We start from the raw sequence: 6264 nt of genomic DNA, 5'->3' as shown, positions 1-6264 counted from the left end.
AGTTACCCCTGTAGAGCAATGCACAGACCAGTGCTATACCACCTAGAAGAATGTTTGACAGGAAGACAATTTGAACCTAGCCATCTCAAATGCACTTATTCCCACCGCTCCAGTCACATAATCAATCCATCTCATCAAAGGTCTTCCTCTTCTTCGTTGCCCCTCCACTCTGCCAAACATGATGTCCCTCTCCTAGGATCAGTCCCTCCTTGCAACATGCCCAAAATATGTCAGACAAAGCTTCAGAATCCTTGACTCCAGGGAACACTCTGGCTTCACCCTCTCCAGGACAAACCTGTTTGTTCTCCTAGCAGTCCATGGTATATTCAGCACTCGTCTCCAGCACCACAGCTCAAAGATGTGGAGTGAACAAATTTATACTATGTTGATGACAGTGTAAAATAGCTAAATTCTTATGAAAAATTTCTGATAATTTCTTATAACACTAAACATATGCTTACCTCATGAAACAGAAATTCTATTCCTAGACATTTTTACAACAAAAATAACAGTGGTGGTTGTTGGGTACCTTTAAGTCAGAACCAACCCATAGTTGACCTTTCTGCGGGTTTTCTCAGGCAATTAATTGCACAGAAAGAGATTGCCCATCTTTCTCCCTCAGAGCAGCTGGCGGATTCGAACCACATGCCTTCAGGATAGCGGGCAACTTCTTACCATTTGGCAACAAAATCTTTTAAAATAATGGTCACCAAAACTTTATTTAGAATAGCTAAACAAATAGAAACAAAACAGATTCTAAAAAGTATTAATAAATGAGCCAAAATATTCATAAGGGAGTATGTTATGAGTAACTGCTATCAAGGTGATTTCGATTCACAAAGCACCTATGTACGATAGAATGAAATCCTGCCTTCTCACTATCATTATGATATATTAGACTTTTGCAGTCATAGGTTGTAGTCATCATCAGCCCATGTAATTGAGAGACTTCCTTCCCCCCCCCACTGACTTTCTACTTTACCAAATGTGATATCCTTACCCAGAGAATGTTCACTCCAGATTGTTGTTGTGTGCCATCGAGTTGCTTGTGACTCATAGTGACCCTGTGTATGATAGCCCTAAACCCTGCTCTATTTTGTGTCAGTCTTATTGTTTATAACACACCTACCTGCATTGCACCAGTCACTGAACCAATACATCTCATCTTTGGCTGTTCCTTCATCCTCCCAAACATGACATTTCTCTCCAAGGACTGATCCCTCCTTGCAACATGTCCAAAGTATGTCAGCCAAAGCTTCAAAATCCTTGCCTCCAAGAAGCAGCCTGATTTAACCCTCTCCAGGAAGAAACTGTTTGTTCTCTTAGCAGTCCATAGTACATTCAATACTCTCCTCCAGCACCACAGTTCAAGGATATCAATTATCCTTCTCTCATCTATAGTCATTGTCCATTTCCCGATGCATAGCAGGTAATTGCAGACTATGGCCTGGATCAGGAGCACCTTAGTTTTCAGACTGGCATGGTTTCTCTCAGTACTTTGGAGAGGTCTCTGACAGCAGACTTTCCCAATGCAATTTGTCTTTTAATTTCCTGGATGCTGGTACCAAGAGTGTTGCTTATGGAACCAAGCAAACTAAAGCTGTCAACAATCTCAGTCTCTTCATCATCAATCATGATGCTGTCAATTGGCCCAGTGGTGAGAATATGTTTTCTTGATGTTGAGCTTCAAACCATAGTCAAGGCTGCAGTCCTTGACCTTCTGTTGCAAGCACTTTAAGCCCTCCTCCGGTTCAGCAAGCAGGGTTGTGTCATCTACATAACACAGATTATTGATGAGTCTATCTCCAATCCTGATGCTGCATTTCTCCTCATAGAGCCTAGCCTCCGGGATAATCTCTTCTTCATATATTAAGAAGGTGTGGCGATAGGACATATTCCTGGCCCACACACTTCCCAATTTTGAACCATGCAGTGTTTCATTGCTCTATTCTGACGACTGCCTCCTGATCCAAGTATAGGCTTCACATAAGCAAAATCAAGTGTTCTGGGATTCCCATTCTTCTCAGAGTCAGCCACAGTTGGTTGTGATCTGCACAAATGCCTTTCACAGTCAATGAAACACAGGTAGACATTCCTATGGTATTCCCTGCTTTCAGCCAAGATCCATCTGACATTAACTGTAATATCCGTAGTACCCCAGCTTCTTCTAAACCCAGCCTGCACTTCAGGGAGTTTTCTGTTGATGTGCTGTGTCAGTAGTTTTTGGATAATCTTCAGCAGAATCTTGCTTGCGTGTTATGATATCAATGATATTGTTCAGTAATGTCTACACATTGTCAGGTTACCTTTCTTTTGAATGGGAACAAATATAGATCTCTTCCAGTCAGTAGGCCAGGTGGTTTTTCCTCCAGATTTCCGGGCACAACTTGGTGAGCACATCCAGGGCAGTGTCTGTCTGTTAATACGTCAATTGGTATCGATTCCTAGGGTCTTGATTTTTGCCAGTTCTTTCAGAACAACTTCTTCCTTCATCACCACAGGCTCTTGCCCATATGTTGCGTCATGAACTTCTTCTGTGTTCACTAATTTTTTGGTACAATGACTCTGTATACAGAGTTGTCCATCTTCTTTTTAATGCTTCCTACATTATTTAATATTCTGCCCAAAGCATCCTTAAGTACTGCAACTCAAGGCTTGAATTCCTTTGGCTTAGGAAATGCTAAGTGAGTTCAGCCCCTTTGATTTTCTGACTCCAGCTCTTTACACATTTCGTTGTAATACTTTACTTTTTCTTCCCGCTCTACCCTTTGGAATTTGTTCAACTCCTTAATATCATTATTTCTTCCCTTTGCTTTGGTTTTTGGAGCTCTAGTGTAATATTCAGAGTTTCTTTCAACATCCATCTTGGTCTTTTCTTCCTCCTCTTTCTTTGTAATGACTGTTTGCACTCTTCCTGGATGATATTCTTGACATCCTCCCACAGTTCATCTGGTCTTCGCTCATTAGTGTTCAAGGGCCCAACCCTGTTCCTGAGATGGTTTTGAAATCCATGTGGAATAGACTCAAGGTCACCTTTTGGTTCCTGTGGATTTGATTTTATTTTCCTCAGCTTCAGCTTGAACTTGCATATGAGTAGTTGGTGGTCTGTTCCACAATCAGCACCTGGCCTAGTTTTAATAGCTGATATTGAGCTACATGCCTAAAGGAAATAAAATGAATTCTTAACATCCTCCCTTCTAAGGACCACCCTGCCTGTATTTCTTCTCAGATGTATTTGTTTGTTCTTCTGGCAGTTCCTATGTCTACATCATAATTCAGAGATATCTGTTGTTTTTTAGTTTTTTTTATTCAATGTCTAGTTTTAATATGCATATTAAGTAATTAAAAATACCATGTCTTAAATCAGGCACACCTTAATCTTTGAATTGATATCCATCCTTTTAGCACTTGCATCTCTTGGCTACTCCATTTACTGACATAGATTGTGAATCCAAGCAAAAATAAATCTTTGGCAACTTTATTGGGGTTTTTCCCTCTATTTTTTGTAATGTTGTTTATTGCTCTAGTAAAGATGTTCTAATTATGTTGAGGTATATTAATATTGATGGCTATTATCTTCACCAGTACTTCAAGTACTCTCCATTTTCAGCAAGCAAAACTATATTATCTGACATGTTGCTGTTAGGTGCTGTTTAATCTCTAGTACAATTCACAGTGACTAGATGAAGAAAAGATCTGAATCTTGCTCTATCCCGTGCCATTCTTAGACTTCGTCACACACAAGAATCCATTGGAGCAGTAACTGTGTCAATCCACCTGGTTAAAGGTATTCCTCCCCTTCGCGAACCCTCCACCCTTCCTGTGTTCCTTTTCAAGGAATAGGCCCTCCTATCAATATGCCCTAAGTATATAAGGCAAAGCCTTGTCATTCTTGTCTCAAAAAAACACTCCAGCTGCACCTTCTCTGAGATATATCTGTCTATTCTTTTGGCCATCATGGTATATTCAGTGCTCTTCTCTGACACCATACAGCTCAAAGGCATCAATTGTTATTCTTCTGTCATCCTTATTCATTGTCCAGCTCTCAGATGAATAGCAAGTGACTGGAAAGACTATGGCCTGAATCAGACACACCTTAGTCCTCAAACTGGCTTCCTTACTCCCAATAATTTAGAGAGGTCCCTAACGGCAGATTTTCCCAGTCCAGTGTGTCTCCTTATTTCCTGACTGACACAGAAAGTTGTTAAGAAGCCTTCCTCTAACCTGGAGTTACACTTTTTTTTCATAGTTCAGCTTCTCAGACTATTTTCTCAGCATACATATTGAACGAATACAATGAAAAGATATAACTCCAAACCACAACTTTCTTCATTTCAAACAACACAATTACCTTTGTTCTATTTTTACAACCCCCCGAGAGTCTATGAATTCAACTTTAAGACCTCTTACTATTAGAATTGCTCCTACAAATTTATTTTTTTTTTAATATCTTGGACCAATCTTCCCCTATGAAGTATTTAGTTTCCTTTTCTGCCTTATCCAACTTTCCCAAAACTCTCTCTGGTCCTCAAGTCTTGTTCCTGCCTGATCCCTTCAGCCCTGCCTGGTCTTGACTTCTTTCTTGACAAATAGAAATTATCTGCCAGAAGCATCTTGCAGAGCCAGATTTCTGATTCTGGACCCTTCTAATCAGCCATGCTGAACTGTCTCACACTTCACTCTCAGTTCTCCCTGGATAACTTTTAAAAATAACAACAAGCTAAAACAAACCTCACACATTGCCACACAGTGATATGATATGTTTATTAGAATTCTTATTTATTTTTAAACTTTTCCCTTGGGCATTTCACCTCCTTCACATTAAATTCTATTATGTTCTATTATTGTAATTGTCCATTGAATAAATAAAGAAAATCACAGGATTGTCCCTAATATAAACACAATGAGTACGCTTCTGAGACAGATGTAAGCCCTCGCCATGCAGCTGCAGCTCACACAGAACAACTTAGGGTGGGGAGATGCCAGGAAGATCCAGTTTTAGGAAATGACTGACAAAACCACAAATAATCATTGCAGAGTAATCACGGCTCAAGGGCTGCTCCACACAATTGTCAGCATGGCTGCCTATGAAGATGTGATTATAGAACAACAAAGTCCATGCAGCTGGACTCTCAATAGAGAGGAATTCTTCACAGAAAACTGGTGAACTGCTGCCAGTTACTTAGTCCAAGGTAAATGAGGACACAAAGAAAAGCTTTTTTCTTTTAGACTCCCGTGTAAGGAGACTACTTTCCTATTGCTGATTATGACAGAGTGAGTGAGAGGTTCCTATTTGTGCTTTCCATGTTATCTCCACTTGCATACATTTTTTTTGGGGGGGGAAATAAAATTAAGACTAAAGTATCCAGAGTAAAGTGTATGGGATCTTATAAAATCTCGTCAATTCTCACTTTAATTGGATTCACTTGGGCTCTCTCTCTCACTTTCTTTCTTTCTCTCTCTCATTGCCATGGAGGAGTCAGGTACGACTTAAAGCTGACTCTCCATTTGGTTTCTGAAGCTGTAAGTCACACAGGAGGATACTGTCCATCATTCTTCCACAGAACTTCTAATAGATTCAAACTGCTAGAGAGGTGAAGCTTTTGGGTTAGCAGTGCAACTCCCCACAGACTATGCCACCAGAACTTCCTAGGAATCTAACTCTAGTCTATTAATATGGTTGGCATGTTGTTGTGGTGGTGGTGGTGGTGGTTATGTTCCCTTGAGTGGACCATGACTCAAAGTGACCCTATGCATAATAGCTCTGAACTCTGCTCTATCCTGGGCCAATCTCAGGGTCTCTGACACACCTACCCTCATCACCCCAGTTTTTGTGCCATGTTGCCAGGAGGGACCAGTCCTTGGAGAAGAACATCATGCTTGGAAGGGTGGAGGGACAATACAGGAGAGAAAAATTCCAGATGAGTTATTTGACATAAATCCCGATAAAGGACAATGATACTATAAATAAGAATAGTAGCTGTCATGTAAAAAGGTAGTATCTTAGTATTTCAATAATAGTTTCTTATCTAGGCACTACAAATTATGAAGATTCTTCCTCAATATGTGTTACATAATGCAGTTGTATTTAATTGTGTTAACAATTATTTCTGAAGTGTTTAGACTTAGATTCTTCTTATTATTTTTTTTGGGGGGGGGAATCCCAGAACACTTGATTGTTTTAATGTGAAACTTATACCTGGACCAGGAGGCAGGCCTCAGAACAGAGCAAGGGAACACTGCATGGTTCAAAATTGGGAAGGG

Source organism: Elephantulus edwardii, unplaced genomic scaffold, assembly GCF_000299155.1.
Source record: "Elephantulus edwardii isolate Elephantulus edwardi_28Jun2011 unplaced genomic scaffold, EleEdw1.0 scaffold00057, whole genome shotgun sequence".
In the NCBI taxonomy this organism is placed as follows: Eukaryota; Metazoa; Chordata; class Mammalia; order Macroscelidea; family Macroscelididae; genus Elephantulus; species Elephantulus edwardii.
The sequence above is the reverse complement of the archived record's forward strand: the minus strand, read 5'-3'. Positions refer to the sequence as shown.